Source organism: Rhinopithecus roxellana, chromosome 5 (assembly GCF_007565055.1).
Source record: "Rhinopithecus roxellana isolate Shanxi Qingling chromosome 5, ASM756505v1, whole genome shotgun sequence".
Taxonomy (NCBI): Eukaryota; Metazoa; Chordata; class Mammalia; order Primates; family Cercopithecidae; genus Rhinopithecus; species Rhinopithecus roxellana.
This window is the reverse complement of record NC_044553.1, coordinates 78,767,450-78,788,620: the sequence shown is the minus strand read 5'-3', so window position 1 is coordinate 78,788,620 and position 21,171 is coordinate 78,767,450.

The following is a 21,171-nucleotide window of genomic DNA, read 5'->3' as shown; positions in this document are numbered from 1 at the left end:
CCACTGCACTCCAGCCTGGGCGATAGAGCGAGACTCCGTCTCAAAAAAAAAAAAAAAGATAATTTGGCGGGTAGGAGCTTGGGAAGTGGGGAGTACTGATTGGTTGGGTTGGAGATGGAAGCATAGGGGATTGAAGTGAAGTTTTCTTGCTATCTCCTGTCCCTGGGTAGGATGGCAGAACTGGTTGAGCCAAATTACCAGTCTGGGTGGTGTCAGCTGATCCATCCAGTGCAGGGTCTGCAAAATATCTCAAGCACTGATCTGGGTTTTACAACAGTGATATTTTCCACAGGAGCAATTTGGGGAGGTTCAGACCCTTGGAGCCAGAGGCTGCATGACCCCTAAACTGCAACTTCTCATCTTGTAGCTAATTTGTTAGTTCTGAAAAGACAGGTCCCAGGCAGGAAGGGGGTATTTTCAGGAAATGTCTATTATCAATTTTGTTTCTGAGCCAAACCATAAACTGAATTCCTTCCCAAAATTAGTTCTGCCTATGCCCAGGAATGAACCACGACAGCTTAAAGGTTAGAAGCAAGATGGGGTCAGTTAGGTCTGATCTCTTTCACTGTCATAATTTCCTTAGTTATGATTTTTGTGAAGGGTGTTTCAACCCCCTCTCCTTTCCCCTGATCTTGGCCCTATGAGGCCCACTCTCTTGATGTGTTATATGTCCCTGCAGAAGCCACAAGTGACACCCAGCCAGCCTTGATGAGAGCTGGCAATTCTAAGCATTAGAAGTGGGTGCCCAAGAGACAACGGCTGGAAAGGAAGGCTCCGGAAGAGTTGCGGCCCCTTCCACCTACAGCTCTCTGTCCCTGCAGGGGAAGACAGCTCAGGCTGACAGCAGCTAACAAAGCTGAGGCAGCTTTGAAACCCAGCAGGGAGATAACAGAAGACAGAGAAACCAAAGTCTCCCTGATAACTCGCCAGGAAGCCAACACAAAACAAAACATAGATAAGAAGCAGACTGCCTCTCTCAAGGCCAAACTGTTTTAAAAGAGAGTTCTGCTGTGGACATTGGGCTTAAAGACTGCGCGGCTGATAAAGTGATCCCTTTGATGGGGAGCTAAAGAGATAGATGAGGCTCCACCAGCATGGTTTGGCGACTTCTAAAGAAACTGTGCTCCTGGATGGACAGCAGCTAGGCAGCTGGATACCTCCAGCCCTCTGAGTTTTGACCTCATTCCCTAGGGTCAAGGCGAGGTCTTCTTATTTCAGGTTTCCCAGTTAGCCTAAAGTTGTTTTAGTTTTGAAGTTCATTTTTTTTTTATTTTATTTCATTTTATTTGGAGACAGAGTCTCGCTCTGTTACCCAAGCTGAAGTGCAGTGATGTGATCTCAGCTCACTGCAACCTCTGCGTCCCAGATTCAAGCAATTCTCCTGAATCAGCCTCCCAAGTAGCTAGGACTACAGGCATGCACCACCATGCCTGGCTAATATTTTTGTATTTTCAGTAGAGATGGGGTTTTGCTGTGTTGTCCAGGCTGGTCTTGAACTACTGAGCTCAGGCAATCTGCCTGCCTTGGCCTCCCAAAGTGTTAAAATTACAGGTGTGAGCCACTGTGCCCATTTATCTTTTTTGTGTGTGTGTGGTGGGGGGCTGCTGGTGGTGGTGTTGATTTGAAACAAAGCTAAGGAGACGATGTTTCTACAAAATGCTCAATCAAGTGTCTTTGAACCAAGGAGGGCCTTTGAGGCCATGTGGTATAATGGAGAGCTCCTGGTCTTGGCTTCAGACATATGTCCCAGGACCCTGGGCAAGCAACTGACTTTTCTATGAGCCTTGGTGCTCTCACTGGGGCAATGAAGACGATAAGCCCAGTGGAACAGGGCTAGGTGAGGATCAAGTGATGATGGATAGTACTGGGTGCAGTGGCTCATGTCTGTAGTCCCAGCTACTTGGGAGGCTGAGGTGGGAGGATCACCTGAGGTCAGGAGTTTGAGGCTGCTGTAAGCTGTGATTGCGGCTGTAAATAGTCACTGCACTCCAGTATGGGCAACAGAAGGAGATCCTATCTCTCAAGCAAACAAACAAGAGATGAAAGATATGAAGTGCTCAGCTAGTACTGCCCTTAGCTGTGGCATGGGGCCCCCGTCTAAGCCATATGCTTTAGAGAACCTCACTGTGGTCCTCTTCTGCTCCTGGGCTCATTGGGACTAAGGGTTGAACCCATGTGAAGCCCACGACCTTCTTCTAGACCCCAAGCCCACTTTCCAGACCTGAGCTGACCTCCACCCCATGTTGCTTCCCAGAGGTAGCAGGATATGCACTTCCAGGCCCAAAGGATGGCCAATGGGGGCTGTTTGTACAAAGGGGCATGGGGAGGGTATAGAGAGTTTGTACAGGCGTTCTGCAGCTCCCACACACGCGAACCCGAGGCTGCTCCTGGCGCAGGTTGGAGCCTGTGATCAAATACATTCCAGTTACAGTTATGTAACAAAACACCCCAAGGCTTAGTGGCGTGAAACAGCAATGATCATATTATTATGCCTCAGGGACTGAGGCACGCCTGGGATGTCTTGCCTAAGCCTCCTTCCTTGTGGTCCCCTTCCAGGAGGAGAAACCGGGGGTGGGAGAGAGGGCAGATTGGAGCCATGTGGCCAGAAGGTTCAGCAGGAGGCATTTTCGGTTTCCGTGGGGACGCCAGAACGCCAGCCTGGAAGGAGGGAAAGGTGCCTTCGGCATAACAAGACCCCCCACAGGGAAGGGGGCAAGGTCATGAGAATGGAGGAAAGCGAGGGCCTCAAGCTAGAGGACACACCCCTCTCTGGGACCTTTGGAAGAAAGAAGTCCTCCCAGAGGGAAGGAGAGTTTGCCCTCAGGTCCTTAAAAGGAGAAAAGGCAAAGCAGCGTGGCTGGTAGAGGAGCCACTGGCTGGGAGGAAGAACACATCATTGTCTCCAACCTCAGGGCCAGACGCATCCTACCAGGGGAATCCCAGACACCCAGGAGGCCTCCCAGGGGCTGGACTGGGCTTAAGTTTCTGAAGGGATTAATAGCCAGTCCTGGCAGGGGAGTTGCAGAGACAGCAACTCAGGAAGGTTAGAGAGAGGGCTGGGCAGCGGCAGGGAGTGGGGAGAAGAAGTGGATCAAGGAAGGAGGGCATCTCTGCGCAGGCACCCCCAGAAGGTCCTGGCTGTGAGACAGAGCCCCCTTCTCCGAGAGGAGTTAGTTCTCCAAAGGCATAGCCTAATCTGCCATATCCATCCAAGCACTCAGTTTGCTTCTGTTCCCAGACTCTGGGCAGCTTTGGGACGGAAAGGGTTCCTTTCAGTGGGCTGTGCTGCCTGGAGGCAGCCAGGACCAGCTCTGGGAAAGTCTGGTTAAGTGGCAAGGTAAGTGAAGTGGGGCCACTTTGCTCAGCAAGCTGAATAGCAGTGGCCTGCATGGGGTTGCCAGATTTACCAAACAACAATACAGGATTCCATTAAATTTGAATTTCAGATAAACACTGAATTTTATTTTAGGATGAGGAGGTTCCATGCGATATTTGGGATATACTTAGACTAAAAGAGTATTTGCTATCTTAAATCTAATTTTCACTAAGCTTTCTATATTTTATCTGGCAGCCCTAGGAGTGCCCCACTAGGGTCCCCAGTCGCGCCTCACAAGGACCATCCCCAGACACCCTTGCCCTAAAGCATAGAGAGAGTCAGGACCTTGGCAACAGAAGGAAGTGGTCTTTTTTGGTGCATTCCAGAATTGCTGGCAGGCCTCCCCGCTCCCCAGCAGCTGCCCCCATTCCTTCCGCACACATTTTTAGGTCTGGCACCAGAGATCTTATGGCAGAGTAAGCCCTGGGAGGATGCTAGGTGAGTTGCAGTGCGTCCCACCCCACTTGTGTATCTGCAGCCCTTCAATAATCACGGTCGCAATGGCCTTTTCTTGGAGGAGTCAGGGAGATTGATTGTGGGGCTTGGGCTTAAAGAATGCTTGGGAGAAAATGGAGATGGATGCAGGGACAGAAACGCACGCAAATACGTTCTGGGAATCCCACTAACTTCTGTGGCTTGACCTGTGTTTGGATAAAGAGCGAGGACATGCCAGTGGCAAAGAGGCAAAGGCCAATCACTTAAGGCTTTGGGTCTTAAAACAAGGCGTCTGTACTTTACACTCAGCAGTGGGGAGCCATGAAAGGGGTGCTTTACAATTGTTTATTTGGGTGCGGTGGCTCACACCTGTAATCTCAACACTTTGCAAGGCTGGGTGGGAGGATTACTTGAGCCCAGGAGTTTCAGACCTGCCTGGGAAACATGGTGAAACCCCACCTCTACAAAAAATACAACAATTAGCTGGGCATGGTGGCATGCGCCTGTAGCCCCAGCTACTCAGGAGGTTGAGGCAGGAGGATTGACTGAGCCTGGGAGGTCCAGGCTGTAGTGAGTTATGATTATGCCAGTGCACCCCAGTCTGGGTAATAAAGCAAGATCCTGTCTCAGAAAAATTATTTATTGGTTAAAGCAAACAAACAAGTAACACAATACAGAACAGCAGTGTTGTCAAAGTATGGCCTATGGACCCTGGAGGTCCCCAAGATACTTAGAGATCTGCAAGGTCAAAACTATGTTTATAGTAATACTCAGACATTCTATGCCCTTTTCATTCAAATGATGTGTTGTCATTTGACTGACTGCTCAAAAGCAATGGCAAGTGAACCTGTCATTGCTTTAACACAAGTTAAGGCAGTAGTGCCTGAGAGGATCAAAACATGCCATGCCAAAATAAGCCACTTTGGCAGAAGGACTATTTTGAGTGGAATGCAATTGGGAATCAACAGTTGCAGGACGAGTTCTCTGCTTTCCTCTTAGCTGCAAAATATAGGGCATAAATTTCCCTTTGTGACTACCAAGATGATTTTGCATAAACAGACCTTACTAAAATAACCTTTATCATCCATTTGTTCCCCCATATATTTCCTAGCCACTTCCCCACAGTTTGTCACCCTTGATGCCCAAACCCTCTTTCCTTTGTTAAAATGGTGTAAGTCTCCATGTCTAATGACTTCTTTGAGTTCCAGTTCTTTTCTGTGAACTCCCATGCATGTAAATATTCATAAAAGTTGTGTGTCTTTTCTCCTGTTATTCTGTCCTTTGTCAGTTTAATTCACAGACCTCTAATCAATGAATCTAAGAGTGCAGGGAAAACGTCTTTCCTCCCTGACACTGCAGCCTTGACATCCTGGGCTCAAGCGATCCTTCTACCTCAGCTTCCAGTTAGCTGGAACTACAGGCACATACCACCACATCTGGCTAATTTTTTAATTTTGTAGAGATGGTGCCTCAGTATGTTGCCCAGGCTAGCATTGTATTCTTTGCCATGTATTTGCAATGTAAACACATTTCATTTACGAATGACCTTGATGGAACAGTAAAAAATAATTTTATTAACTCTCAATCTATGAGTAGTACATATCTTTCTATCTTTGATATTTTGTGCGATGAAAGGAGTATGTAGAAAGTACTGCTGCTGCTTACCAGAGGATGATGGGCTTCTCTAAGGACAAGGGCTTGTGTGATTGTCTGAGCTGTCAGCCAAACTAGCTGCTTTTTTCATAGAACATCATTTTTACTTGAAAGACTGACAAACTACGGTTATTCCGACTAGTATTTAGCAGACATTTCTCAACAATAAATAAAGTGAAACTGTCACTCTATAAAAGCAACTGGCAGCATTTGTTGCCAATGATACAATTTGGGCTTTCAAGCAAAAGTTAGAATTTTGGAAAATGTGTATCCAGCATTGTGAGCTTAACAAGCTTCCAAGTACTTAAACACTTTTTTTCTTTTTTCTTTTTTTTTTTTTTAATTTTTGTGAGATAGAGTCTTGCTCTGTCACCCAGGCTGGAGTGCAATGGCATAATCTCAGCTCACTGCAACCTCTGCTTCCCGGGTTCAAGAGATTCTCCTGCCTCAGCCTCCCAAGTAACTGGGATTACAGGCACATAACATCACACCCGGCTAATTTTTGTATTTTTAGTAGAGATGGGGTTTCACCATGTTGATCAGGTTGGTCTTGAACTCCTGACCTCAGGTGATGTACCCACCTCAGCCTCCCAAAGTGCCAGGATTACAGGCATGAGTCACCATCCCCAGCCTTATTTAAGCAATTTTCTTATTAGATTAGTAGTGATATTAACACACGTGATTTTTCAATATTGTCTAATGAAATGTGTCAAAAATTGAATGATCTGCATAGCTCGATCAGTACTTTCCAAATGACAAATGCATAATGTTACAAAACTACACTCACATAAAAGATTCATTTAAGGTACAAGACAGAGCCGAGTATAGTGGCTCATGCCTGTAATCCCAACACTTTGGCAAGTAGGGGTGGGAGGATCACTAGAGGCGAAGAGTTGGAGGCCAGCCTGGGCAACATAGCAAGACCTTGTCTTTATTTAAAAAAAAAAAAAAATTAGCCAAGCATGGTGGCACACACCTATAGTTCCAGCTACTGAGACTGAGGCAGGAGGATTGCTTAAACTCAGGAATCTGAGGTTGCAATGAGCTATGATCAAGCCACTGTACTCTAGCCTGAGTGACAGAGTGAGACCCTGTCTTTTTTTTTTTTTTTTTTTTTGAGACGGAGTCTCGCTCTGTCGCCCAGGCTGGAGTGCAGTGGCCAGATCTCAGCTCACTGCAAGCTCCGCCTCCTGGGTTTACGCCATTCTCCTGCCTCAGCCTCTGCAGTAGCTGGGACTACAGGCGCCTGCCACCTCGCCCAGCTAATTTTTTTTTTTTTTTTTTTTTTTTTGTATTTTTTAGTAGAGACGGGGTTTCGTCCTGTTGTCCTGTCTAGTCTCAAACTCCTCGCCTTATGTAATATGTCTGCCTCAGCCTCCCAAGGTGCTGGGATTACAGGCATGAGCACCCAGCCAGAACATGAGCATGGCACCCAGCCAGAACAATGAGTTTTAATGTACCAGTATGAATATGTCATTGCTATGGTTTCAGATTCTACACTGGTTTGAGAAACTGCTGCTTGTCCAGTTTCGATGTGCTACCAAATAATACCCATAAAAGGCTATTTAAAAAGTCTGTTTTTTCTAACTACATATCTTACTGACATGAATTTGCTTCACATAGTCCAACCAAAACAATATATTCTGATAGATTGAATGCAGAAACAGACATGAGAATGAAGATTTTTTTTTTTTTCTTTTTTTTTTTGAGACGGAGTCTTGCTCTGCCACCCAGGCTGGAGTGCAGTGGCCGGATCTCAGCTCACTGCAAGCTCCGCCTCCCGGGTTTACGCCATTCTCCTGCCTCAGCCTCCCGAGTAGCTGGGACTACAGGCGCCCGCCACCTCGCCCGGCTAGTTTTTTGTATTTTTAAGTAGAGACGGGGTTTCACTGTGTTAGCCAGGATGGTCTCGATCTCCTGACCTCGTGATCCGCCCGTCTCGGCCTCCCAAAGTGCTGGGATTACAAGGCTTGAGCCACCGCGCCCGGCCGAGAATGAAGATTTTTAAATGAAGTCAGATATTAAAGAGATTTGCAAAAATGCAAAGCAAAGTCATTTTCCTCCCTAAATGTTTTGTTTGGAAAGAATAGTTACTTTTTACAAAGCTGTTATTTATATTAACATATAATTGCTTTATTGTTATTTCTTTTCTTTTCTTTTCTTTTTTTTCACAATCTCGGCTCACTGCAACCTCTGCCTCCCGGGCTCAAGTGATTCTCCAGCCTCAGCCTCCTGTGTAGCTGGGACTACCAGCACGCACCGCCACCACATCCAACTAATTTTGTATATATATATAATTTATTTTTTTTGAGATGGAGTCTTGCTCTGTCTCCCAGGTTGGAGTGCAGTGACGCCATCTCGGCTCACTGCAAGCTCCGCCTCCCAGGCTCACGCCATTCTCCTGCCTCAGCCTCCTGAGTAGCTGGGACTACAAGCGTGTGACACCACACACAGCTAATTTTGTGTATTTTTAGTAGAGACGGGGTTTCACTGTGTTAGCCAGAATGGTCTCGATCTCATGACCTCATGATCCACCTGCCTTGGCCTCCCAAAGTGCTGGGATTACAGGCATGAGCCACCACACCTGGCCTAACTTTTGTATATTTTGTAGAGATGGGGTTTCACTATGTTGGCCAGGCTGGTCTCGAACTTCTGAGTTCAAGTGATCAGCCTGCCTCAGCCTCCCAAAGTGTTGGGATTATAGGCATGAGCCACCTCGCCTGACCTATTGTTGTTATTTCTAAATGAATTAATATGTAAATATTTTTTAAATTTCTTAGCTTTAATTTCTGATAATCCTCATTAATGAAAGTGTTTTGGGGGACCCTGAGTAATTTTTAGTGTAGAGAGATCCTGAACTTCAAGGGGTTCTTCAAACCCAGAACTTTGAGAACCACTGCAGAACAGAATGAATGAACTTTCCATCCCACTACAGAATCTCAGCCTGCTAAGACAACTACTGTGGCCAGTGTACTATATACCCTTCCCTATATTCTATGCCTTTATACCCAAAAAGTATCCACAATTTATTTTTTTATTTTTTTATTTTTTTATTTTTTGAGATGGAGTCTCGCTCTGTCCCCCAGGCTGGAGTGCAGTGGCGTAATCTCCGCTCACTGCAAGCTCCGCCTCCCGGGTTCACGCCATTCTCCCACCTCAGCCTCCCTAGAAGCTGGGATTACAGGTGCCCACCACCACACCCGGCTAATTTTTTTGTATTTTTAGTAGAGACAGGGTTTCACCATGTTCTCCAGGATGGTCTCAATCTCCTGACCTCGTGATCCGCCCGCCTCGGCCTCCCAAAGTGCTGGGATTACAGGCGTGAGCCACCGCGCCCGGCCTTTTTATTTTTATTTTTATTTTTATTTTTTTTTTGAGGCGGAGTCTCGCTCTGTCGCCCGGACTGGAGTGCAGTGGCGGGATCTCAGCTCACTGCAAGCTCCGCCTCCCGGGTTTGCGCCATTCTCCCGCCTCAGCCTCCCGAGTAGCTGGGACTACAGGCGCCCGCCACCTCGCCCGGCTAGTTTTTGTAGTAGAGACGGGGTTTCACTGTGTTAGCCAGGATGGTCTCGATCTCCTGACCTCGTGATCCGCCCGTCTCGGCCTCCCAAAGTGCTGGGATTACAGGCTTGAGCCACCGCGCCCGGCCTTATTTTTTTTGAGACAAGGTTTCGCACTTGTTGCCCAGGCTGGAGTGCAATGGCATGATCTCGGCTCACTGCAACCTCTGCCTCCTGGGTTCAAGGGATTCTCCTGCCTCAGCCTCCCAAATAGTTGGGATTACAGGCACTCACCACCACACCCCGCTAATTTTTTGTATTTAGTAGAGACAGGGTTTCACCACGTTAGTCAGGCTGGTCTAGAACTCCCGACCTCAGGTGATCCGCCCGCCTCAGACTCCCAAAATGTTGGGATGACGGTGTGCGCCACCATGCCAAGCCAGGTATTCACAATTCTGTACCTGGCTCTTTTTGGTAGGAAAAGAACAGACCATGGAACCCAGCCCATATCAGTACACGTATGGCTGCTGCAATAGTTTTCCTGGCTCGATTGTGTGCCTATTATATGAACACAATGTAATCTATTCAACCATCCTGCTGTTGCTGGACATTTAGGTTGGTTCTCATTTTTTAACAAGTTCAAACAATGATGTAATGAACATCCTTGGAAAAGTTTTAAGCAGGTAAGTGATAGGATCAGATTTGCTTGTTTAAAATGTCACTCTGAATATGTAAGCTGCTGGAATCTGAACAAGATCTATGGATTGCATTAATATCAATTTCCTGGCTGTGGATATTGTACTATTGTGCAAGATGTTGCCACTGAGGAAACGAAGAAACCAGGTGAAGAGTACATGGAATCTGTCTGTATTATTTCTTTTTTCTTTTTTTTTTTTTTTTTTTTTTTTTTTTTGGAGACAGAGTTTCACTCTGTCACCCAGGCTGGAGTACAGTGGTAGGGTTTCGGCTCACTGCAAGCTCCACCTCCCGGGTTCACACCATTCTCCTGCTTCACCCTCCCGAGTAGCTGGGTCTACAGGCGCCCACCACCACGCCCAGCTAATTTTTTGTATTTTTAGTAGAGTCGGGGTTTCATGTGTTAGCCAGGATTGTCTCGATCTCCTGACCTCATGGTCCGCCCTCCTCAGCCTCCCAAAGTACTGGGATTACAGGTATGAGCCACCACGCCCGGCCTGTATTATTTCTTATAATGCGTGTGCATTTATAATTATCTCAAAATAAAAAGTTTAATTAAAAAATTGAGGCCCGGCATTGTGGCTCACGCCTGTAATCCCAGCACTTTGGGAGGCTGAGGCAGGTGGATCACCTGAGGTCAGGAGTTTGAGACCAGCCTGGCCAACATGGTAAAAACCCCTGTCTCTACTAAAAATACAAAAAATTAGCCAGGTGTGGTGGCACATGTCTGTAATTCCAGCTACTCAAGAGGCTGAGACAGGAGAATCACTTGAACCTGGGAGGTGGAGGTTGCAGTAAGCTGGGATCGCGTCATTGCATTTCAACCTGGGTGACGAGCGAAATTCCATCTCAAAAAAAAAAAAAAAATGACACGTATTAGGATAATTAGCATAAAATAACAGAAAGTGTTATTATAACAAGTGTTGGCAAGGATGTGTGAAAACTGGAACCCTTCTGCACTGCTGGTGGGAATCTAAAATGGGGCAGCTACAATATGGCAGTTCCTAAAACACTAAAAATAGAACTACCCTATGACCCAACCAGCTCACTTCTGGGTTTACAGCCAAAATAATTGAAAACAGGATCTCAAGGAGGTATTTCCACACTATGCTTACAGCAGCACTATTTATAATAGCCAAGAGGTCAAAAGCAACCCAAGCGTCCATCGACAAATGGATAAAGAAAATAAGGTATATACATACAATGGAATTATTATTCAGCCTTAAAAAGGAAGGAAATTCTGACACATGCTACAACATGGTTGAACCTTGAGAACATCCTACTAAGTGAAATAAGCCAGTCCCCAAAAGACAGATACTATGTGATTCTACTTACATGAGGTGTCTATAGTAGTCAAATTCATAGAAACAGAAAGTAGAATAGTGGTTGTCAGGGGCTGGGGAGAGGGAAATACAGAGGTGTTAGTTTCATGGGTATAGTTTCACTTTTGCAAGCTAAAAATATTTTGGAGAGCTCTTACACAACAATGCGAATACAACTAACACTACTTAACTGTATATTTAGAAACGGTTAAGATGGTAAATTTTGGCCAGGCACAGTGGCTCACATCTGTAATCCCGGCACTTTGGGAGGCCAAGTCAGGCAGACCACTTGAGGTCAGGAGTTCGAGACTAGCCTGGCCAACATGGTGAAACCCTGTCTCTACTAAAAATACGAAAATTAACCAGGTGTGGTGGTACACCACTGTAGTCCCAGCTGCTCAGGAGGCTGATGCAAGAGAATCCCTTGAACCCAGGAGGCAGAGGTTGCAGTGAGCCAAGTTCACACCACTATACTCCAGCCTGAGCGACAGAGTGAGATTCTGTCCAAAAAAAAAAGATGAGCCAGGCATGGCTAACACCTATAATCCTAGCACATTGGGAGCCGAAGCTGGTGAATCACCTGAGGTCAGGAGTTTGAGACCAGCCTGGCTAACATGGTGAAATCCTGTCTCATCTAAAAATATAAACATTAGCTGGTGTGGTGGCGCACACCTGTAATCCCAGTTACTCAGGAGGCTGAGGCAGGAAAATCGCTTGAACCTTGGAGGTGTAGGTTGCAGTGAGCCAAGATCACACCATTGCATTCCAGCCTGGGCAACAAGACGAAACTCTGTCTCAAAAAAAAAAAAAGATGGTAAATTTTATATTATGCATTTTTTTTTTACCACACACACAAACAAACAAAACTCGAGGAGAGCTAGTAAAAACAAACAAACAAACAAAAAATCACTCTAGCTGCCACAATGTTTGTGGGGGCCCTGCTAGTGGCAGGAAAGTCTCCTAGCAGGATGTTCTTTTGTCCTGATGAGAAGTGCTGGGGCATGAACCAAGGCAGTGCCTTGGATCCCCAAAGACTGTGAAAGATTGAATTATTTGTCTCTTGTAATATAATTATTCACCCACACCCTTGCCATGGTGGACAGAGAATACTTTCCCACCTTTTGATTTTGTGTTTGGCCGTGTGACTTGCTTTGGCCAGTAGGAAACTTGTGAATCTGACACGAGAAGTTTTGAAATGTGCTTGCTCAGTTGGACATGCCTTCTCATGCTGCCGTAATCTGCCATGACAAGAACATGCCCCATATAGCTGCTGCTCCTTCCTTCTGGGTCCAGGAATGAGTCTCCAGGAACAGGCCATATCCCCTGGTTAACCACTGGTCCCAGAAGAATGAGGGACATGCAGAGCAGACCCGAACTCAGCCTGTAGCTTGGAGTCCAGCCTCGATCAACCAAGGTACGATTCAATTTCAGCTGAATTGTACAGCTGACCCACAGACCCATGAGCGTGACAATAAAGGATTTTTGTTTGAAGCTTCCAAGTTGTTGTGGTGGTTGTTTTATACAGCACAACGACCCATTTTATAATGGCACCTGGTAGGCTTTTACAGCCTCAACCATTGTTCCGCTGATAGCAAAGCTTTCCATCCAGCAATACTTAACATCCAAACACAGAAGACATGCCAAAAGCAGGGGGGAGTGCTGAGATGGTTAAGTTCACGTACAGAGTGCTGGTGAAAGCATAGTGTGAAGAATCCCTGGGGGTCACTTCCTAGATGGGAGCACAGTAGCCTAATACCTGAGCTGTAGCTTCATCAGTATGTTGGTATGGGTCGCTGTAGGAACACGTGCTCAGCAGCTCTTAGCATAATCTTTTTGGAGTGACTTGAGTCTTGTGATTGAAATGATTCTATTTCTTACTGGTTGGGATTACTTAATTAAGACACTGTTTGGAATAGATATTATCATTACCCTATTCCTGGGGGCAGTGGCTCGCACCCGTAATCCCAGCACTTTGGTAGGCCGAGGTGGGCCGATCACTTGAGGCCGGGAGTTTCAAAACCAGCTTGGCCAACATGGCAAAACCCCACCTCTACTAAAAATACAAAAATTAGCCAGGCGTGGTGGCGCATGCCTGTAATCTCAGATACTCCAGAGGCTGAGGCATGAGAATCCCCTGAACCTTGGAGGCGGAGGTTGCAGTGAGCCAAGATCATGCCAGTGCACTCCAGCCTTGGCTATACAGCCAAACTTTGTCTCAAAAAAAAAAAAAAAAAAATGATATGATATTATCTTATGATAATGACTCACTGGCCTTTGCAGGATAGAAGGGACCCAAAACAGTTAACTTGCCCCCAAGGAGGCAATTGGACTCCTTACGGAATAGCGCTCTATGGGGAATTCAGTGTTCCTCTCTGTTGCTGGCAGACTGGACGTTTATGAGCTGCAACGGCTACTCAGCCTTGGTTAGTGGGCACCTATGCTGTTTGCTGGGCCCACGCATAGCCTCCATCTCTCCACCTGTGGTCAATTCCTTTACATATCCTTTGTGCCAGCACGAGGGTGGCCAATGACTGAAGCTGGCTGATGTAGATGACCAAGTCATCTCAGCAGTTTAATGCCTTTTCTGCAGTGGGTAAGCTTCTGAATTTGGAGGGTCATTTGTCATGCAATTACACTGCAGCAATAACAGTCTAATATAGAAGCATTAAAAAAGTTTTATTATGAAAAATCTTAGATATATACAAAAGTAGAGAGTATAATATAATGAACCTCTGGGTACCTGTCACATGGTCAATATTGTGCTCCCCGACTCCTCCCTTAACTCTTGGATTATTCTGAAGCAAATGCAAGACATTTTATCATTTCATCTGTAAATTTTTTTTTTTTTTTTTTTGGAGACTCAGTCTCACTCTGTTGCCAGGCTGGAGTGCAGTGGCACAATCTCGGTTTACTGCAACCCCCGCCTCCCAGGTTCAAGCAATTCTTCTGCCTCATCCTCCTGAGTAGCTACAGGCGCACGCCACCACACCCGGCTAATTTTTGTATTTTTAGTAGAGATGGGGTTTCATCATATTGGCCAGGCTGGTCTCAAATTCCTGACCTCATGATCCGCCTGCCTCAGCCTCCCGAAGTGCTGGGATTACAGGCTTGAGCCACTGTGCCCGGTCAGTAAATATTTTTGTACATAGCTTTAAAACGTAAGAAATTTTTAGCTGGGCATAGTGGCTTATGTCTGTAATCCCAGCACTTTGGGAGGCCAAAGCAGGAGGATCACTTGAGCTCAGGAGTTCCAGACCAGCCTGGGCAACATAGCAAGACCGCATCTTTACAAAAAAAAAAAATTAGCCAAACATAGTGGCACATACCTGTAGTCCCAGCTACTTGGGAAGCTGAAGTGACAGGGGAAGATGAATAAGCCTGGGTGGTCAAGACTGCAGTGAGCTGAGATTTCCCCTTTGCACTCCAGTCTGGTTGACAGAATAAGACCCTGAAAAAAAAGAAAAAGAAAAAGAAAGGAAAGAAGAAAAGAAAGAAAGAAAAAGAAAGAAAGAGAGAGAGAGAGAAAGAAAGAAAGGAAAGAAAGAAGAGAAAGAGAGAGAGAGAGAGAGAGAGAAAGAAAAAGAAAGCAAGCTAGTTCACGCCTGTAATCCCAGCACTTTGGGAGGCCGAGGCGGGTGGATCACAAGGTCAGGAGATGGAGACCATCCTGGCTAACACGATGAAACCCCGTCTCTACTAAAAATACAAAAAAAAAAAAAAAAAAAATTAGCTGCGCGTGGTGGCGGGCACCTGTAATCCCAGCTACTCCGGAGGCTGAGGCAGGAGAATGGCGTGAACCCGGAAAGCGGAGCTTGCAGTGAGCTAAGATGGCGCCACCGCACTCCAGACGGTGAGAGAGCGAGACTCCGTCCCAAAAAAAAAGGAAAAAAAAGAAAAAGAAAAACCACGGAAAGGGGAGGGGAGGGGAGGGGAGGACAGGACAAAAAAAAAAGAAAGAAGAGAGAAAGAAAAGAAAGAAATAAAGAGAAAAACAAAGAAAAAGAAGAAAGAAAGAAAGAAAGAAAGAAAGAAAGAAAGAAAGAAAGAAAGAAAGAAAGAAAGAAAGAAAGAAAGAAAGAAAGAAAGAAAGAAAGAAAGAAAGAAAGAAAAGAAAGAAAGAAAAGAAGAGAAAAAGAAGAAAGGAAGAAAAGAAAGCAAGCAGGTACTACTTTATCATATAAAAATCAATAAGTCATTAATGGAAATTATAATCCAGTTGGTGTTTTCTATAATTTTTTTTTTCTTGAGACAGGGTCTCATTTTGTCACCCAGGCTGGAGTTCAGTGGTTCACTCCAGTGAACTCCAGTTCACTGCAACCTCAAACTCCCAGCCTCAAGTAATCCTCCTGCCTCAGTCTCCTGAGCAGCTGTAACTACAGGCGTGCACCACCATGCCTGGTAATTTTTAAAAATTTTTTGTAGAGACAAGGTTTCACTTTGTTGCCCAGGCTAATCTGGAACTCCTAGCCTCAAGTGATCCACCCGCATCAGCCTCCTAAAGTGCTGGGATTACAAGTGTGAGCCACCATTTCCGGCCTCATTTCGTTTTTTTTTGTTTGTTTGTTTGTTTGTTTTTGAGACGGAGTCTCCTCTGTCGCCAGACTGGAGTGCAGTGGCGCGATCTCGGCTCACTGCAAGCTCTGCCTGCTGGGTTCCAGCATTCTCGTGCCTCAGCCTCCAGAGTAGCTGGGACTACAGGCACGCACCACCACGCCCAGCGAATTTCTGCATTTTCAGTAGAGACGGGGTTTCACCATGTTGGGCAGGATGGTCTCCATCTCCTGATCTCGTGATCCGCCCACCTCAGCCTCCCAAAGTGCTGGAATTACAGGCGTGAGCCACCGTGCCTGGCCTAATTTTTGTGTTTTTAGTAGAGACGGGGTTTCACCATGTTGGCCAGGTTGGTCTCGAACTCCTGACGTCAAGTGTTCCACCAGCCTTGGCCTTCCAAAGTGCTGGGATTACAGGCCTGAGCTATGGCACCAAGCCGTAAACTGGGTTGTTTATCCTCGCAGTTTCCCATAGTCTGAATTTGGTTGATTGCATCCCTGTGGTACCATTTAACATGTCTTCTGTCTTCTGTATTCAGTTATGGAGGCTTGAATAAATTCAGGTCCAACTATTTTTTTCAAGACCACCTCCTAGATGGTGATACGTGCTTCCATCAGGAAGCACCTAACTTCTGGTTGTGTCTCATTTTGCAACATCTGCAGCCATGGATCATTATTACCTAAATTCATGAGGAATTGCAAAATAGTAACATTGTAACTATATTATTTCTTCTTTTTTTACTAACCTGCGTATTTCTACAAAGTGAAATTTGCCCTCATTGATTATTTAGTTATCCTGAGAGATCATATACAAAAGACAGAACAAATATTTAATGCTTTCCCTTTATTTACCAGCTACCTAGCATCCCCCTAAGGTGAAAAATGAGTTATTTTTAGGCCGGGCGCGGTGGCTCAAACCTGTAATCCCAGCACTTTGGGAGGCTGAGACAGGTGGATCACGAGGTCAGGAGATTGAGACCATCCTGGCTAACACAGTGAAACCCCGTCTCTACTAAAAAAAATACAAAAAACTAGCCGGGCGAGGTGGTGGGCGCCTGTAGTCCCAGCTGCTCCAGAGGCTGAGGAAGGAGAATGGCGTAAACCCGGGAGGCGGAGCTTGCAGTGAGCTGAGATCCGGCCACTGCGCTCCAGCCTGGGCCGCGACAGAGCGAGACTCCGTCTTCAAAAAAAAAGAAACATGAGTTATTTTTAAATGTATGTGAATCGATGGATTTAAACATGTCTGACTGGTGTCAATCCATTGCAGTTATTAATCTTACTGGTGCTCAAAAAATCCCACCTTTGGCTGGTGAAAGTGTATTCAGGTTGGCTCCTGTGTCTTTTTGACACGACCCGGGGAATGTTTCATAGCATCCTATTTTATATGACAGGATATTTATGACTCATTCCTTATATCTCCTGTCCCCAAAATGCCCAGAGGCATTTTTCATCTGGATTGACTGAAGGTCAGTGATGACGGGAGGTAGGCTGACTCCCAGTTTGAAGACTTACAGAGCTACATGGACAGTGATGTCACCTGCAGATGTGGGGTCGACATTGAGGTTGGGAGACCAGAGTGGTCAAAGAAGACTGAGAGGGTAGTGGGGTGAAGATAGACATCTTTGGCCATCCCGCAGGGCCTTGGGGACTTAAGCAGTGCAGCTCCAGTCCACATTAAGGGTGATGGCAGTTGCTGCAGGTGGCCATGGGCGGCTAAAGGCAATGGTACTACGAAGGCCCCAGGCATCTTCAGACTTACACACAGTCTGTGGCACAAGTCACCACAGACCGCCTAAACCTGGAGTCACTTTCCTCCCTTGGCTCCTGTGCATGAGAAAGCTCTTGTCTTCTCCAAACATGGGTTGGTCCAAAAGAGAGATGTGTGTCCGCTTGTTACAGTCTGCTCAGCCTGCTAATCTAACCTCCAGCCCCCACATACACACGCCTTTGTGCCTTCACCCGTGCATCATAAAGCACATGTACTCCCTGCGTAAACACGTTTACATATACGATGGTTAGCAGTTGCCCACTCACACGCACACATGCAGTGGTTTAGAGAAGGAGCCTTGGCGGTGTGCTGTGGTCAGGAAGGCCTGCACTTGAACCTCCTTCACTAGGCCATGGGTCTCTGGACCTCAGTTTACTGATCTGTAAAACAAGATATTGGCCTTAATGTCCCTCTGTCCCCAAGGTCCCTGTCTGTCCATGCTGACAATAAGGTTCTAAGTGTTTCAAAGTATATACACACTCATAGAAACTCTGGGGACAGCCCCTCCCAAGCCTCCCCAGTCCCCGTACCCACACATTTTAACCAGAAAGAGCCCTATACCTGGAATGCCCAGCCTTCAGGTTGCAACTTGCTTTTTACCTTGACTACATCACCCAAGGAGACTGATATGCTCACTGAGTGGCCCCCACACTGGGGTACTAGGGGGCAGGTGACTCTGGCTTGGTACCTCCTTGGGCCTGAATTTCTCCCCACTTCCACAGGGCTCCAGCAGGGACAGTAACTAGTCTGCAAGGGCAGTAGGCTCTCCCAGTTTGCCTCCCGATTAGGATTTGCCAACACTGGCCATCTAAGGCCTATCAGGGGTCCTTGCAGGTTTCCTGAGGGGATAGGAAAATCTGTGTACTGACTGCCCCCCACTGCTCCACAACCCCGAGCTCAGCTTACCCCCTGCAATCGGCTGCCAAGGAGCGCTGGATCTCAAGTGCTACTCCATATGAGTGTGTGTTTTGGGAGAAGTACTAGGGAAGAAGGGAAGGCTTTTTTCCACAGAAAGACATACAATGTAGTGAAAGTGGGGAAGCTTTGGACAGAATCCTGGCTTGACAACTTATCAGGGGTGTCTAATCTTTTGGCCTCCCTGGGCCACATTGGAAGAAGAAGAATGGGCTTGGGCCACACATAAAATACACAAACACTAATAATGATAGCTGATGAGCTTTAAAAAAATTGCAAAAAAAAAAAAAAATTTTATTTATTTATTTATTTATTTTATTTTATTTTATCTTTTGAGATGGAGTCTCACTCTGTTGCCGAGGCTGGAGTGCAGTGGCGTGGTCTCAGTTCACTGCAACCTCCTCCTCCCAGGCTCAAGCGATTCTCCTGCCTCAGCCTCCCAAGTAGTTGGGACTACAGGCGTGCACCACCACACCCAGCTAAATTTTTGTAAAAAAAATTACAATATTTTAAGAAAGTTTACGAATTTGTGTTGGGTTGCATTCAAAGTCACCCTGGGTCGCATGTGGCCTCTGGGTCATGGGTTAGACAAGCTTGACTTAAATGCTATGTGGCCTTGGCCCCTTCCCAGGCCATGGTTTCCTCTTCCATGAAAAGGGAACCAGTGCCTGGGAAAAAGGAACCATAAGCTGAAGTGGGAGGATCACTTGAGCACAGGAATTTGAAATCAGCCTGGGCAACATAGCAAAACCTTGTCTCAATTTTAAAAATAAAAAATATATGAAGAATAAAAAAGGGAACCAGAGTGACTATTTTAGGGTAGTTTTGAGAATTCACTGACATAATACCTATAAATCCACAGCAGGTGTTGGCCACATAGTAGGTGTTCAAAAGCTGGGAGCTGCTGCGTTGCTGCTGTCATTATTGACCGGCCTGTTTTTCCAAACAGGGCACAAAGGTGGGTTATGGGAGCTCCAGAAAGCAATGCTTGGTTTCAATACTTAGCAAATAATAATGAAAGGAATATTAAGGTATGTATAAATATTTTGAGGCCGGGCGCAGTGGCTCACGCCTGCAATTCCGGCACTTTAGGAAGCCGAAGTAGGAGGATCACTTGAGGTCAGGAGTTTGAGACCAGCCCGGTCAACATAGCGAAACCTTATCTCTACTAAAAATACAAAAATTAGCCGGGCATGGTAGCACGCGCCTGTAGTCCTAGTTACTCGGGAGGCTGAGGAAGGAGAATCACTTGAACCCAGGAGGAGGAGGTTGCAGTGAGCCAAGATGGTGGCACTATTGCCTGGATGACAGAGCAAGACTCCATCTCAAATAATAATAATAATTTTAAAATAAAACATATATAAACATTTGAAAACAATGACCATTTATCTCTCTATCTGGAAATATGCAGACTAGTTGAATAGAGAAATCCTTTCCTAAAAATGCTGAATGAAATATCAAAAACGTGTGTGTGAAAGCACAGATGAACAGGTGTTAAACAGGGAATCAGTCAGAAGCCAGAATAACAAGAGCATGACCCTATCAGGGTGAGCCTGCACTGGGGTCTGTGCTTCCCGAGGCCCTGGGTTGTAAATGGCCGGTGTGCCAGGCACCTCCTGGGCACCACTTCAGTCTGCTTGGCCCCACTTCAGTCTGCTTGGCCCCAGTTCTGATTCCGGCCACTGCTGAGATGATGAGTGTTCTGTGGGCCTCATGCAGGTGCCACCTCACTTTGGGCACATAGGGCCCACCCCTCCCTTCCTGTCTGAGTCTCACTGACCCCACAGGGCAGATGCTCTTGGAATCCCCTGGAACCTTATGCATGCGCGGACCCCAAGTTCAGGGGAGTTCGTGTCTATGAGGCCACTCTTGACCAATGAGTGACACAAGCAAATACTCAATGTGTCTTTTTTGTATCTCCCATTTCCTAAGACTCCTTGGAAGATCCTATGGAATCAAGAATTCCTATGGAATCAAGCACCTATCAGAGGTCCCAGGTCCCCTTGATAATGTGACCTTGTCCTGGGCTTCCCTCTTTCTTTCTCCCTGGGATTACTTCCAAAAAATTAATTACACAAAATCCTTTGCCTGAGGCTCTGCTTTTAGGGGAACCAAAATGAGGAAAGAGAAGAAAAGACCTGAGGTCTGGTCCTGGGAAGTAGTTATCGAAGATTTCTTTTCTCTCCCAAATTTGGGACTTCTCAAAAGCCAATGCCCTAGGGGAGAAATGGGGAGAAAACAACTCAGCCACAGAAGACTTTGCCGTATCCACTTAGCTGTGCTGGAGAGGCAACACAGGCTGAAAAGAAGTCCAGTAAAATGCATAACAAGATAATATTCACATAGAGGAAAGCCCAACATCATATTCCCTATGTGACTGGAAAAACACTAAGCCAAAAACAATTTTTAAGTGGATCTGAGTTGGAAGTACCCCTAGGCGCCTGGCAAAAGCAAACAAAAATCCTTTCTGGAAGAGTATGTTTTAAACACAGATTCAAAGACTTCCCACAAAGAATTTCAAGGAACATAAGCTCATAATTAAACATCAATAAACTCAAAAAGAAACAAACCACAAGAGCATGAGTCAGCAGAAACAACGAATAACAAGATGAGACCCACAAATACTGCATAAAATTGATGAGATGCAGGACAGAAAATTAAGTGTTTCAGGCCGGGCACTCGGCTGTAGTCCCAGCACTCTGGGAGGCCTGGGCGGGAGGATCGTTTGAGCCCAGGAGTTCGAGACCAACCTGGGGAATATAGTGAGACCCATCTCTCTCTCTAAAACAAACAAACAAACTATATATATACACACACACACACATATACACACAAGGAAAAAAATATATATAATATATTATATGTTATATATAAATATATTATATATAATATATATTATTATAGAGAGAGAAAGAGATGGAGGTTGGCTCTTGTTGCCCAGGCTGGAGTGCAATGG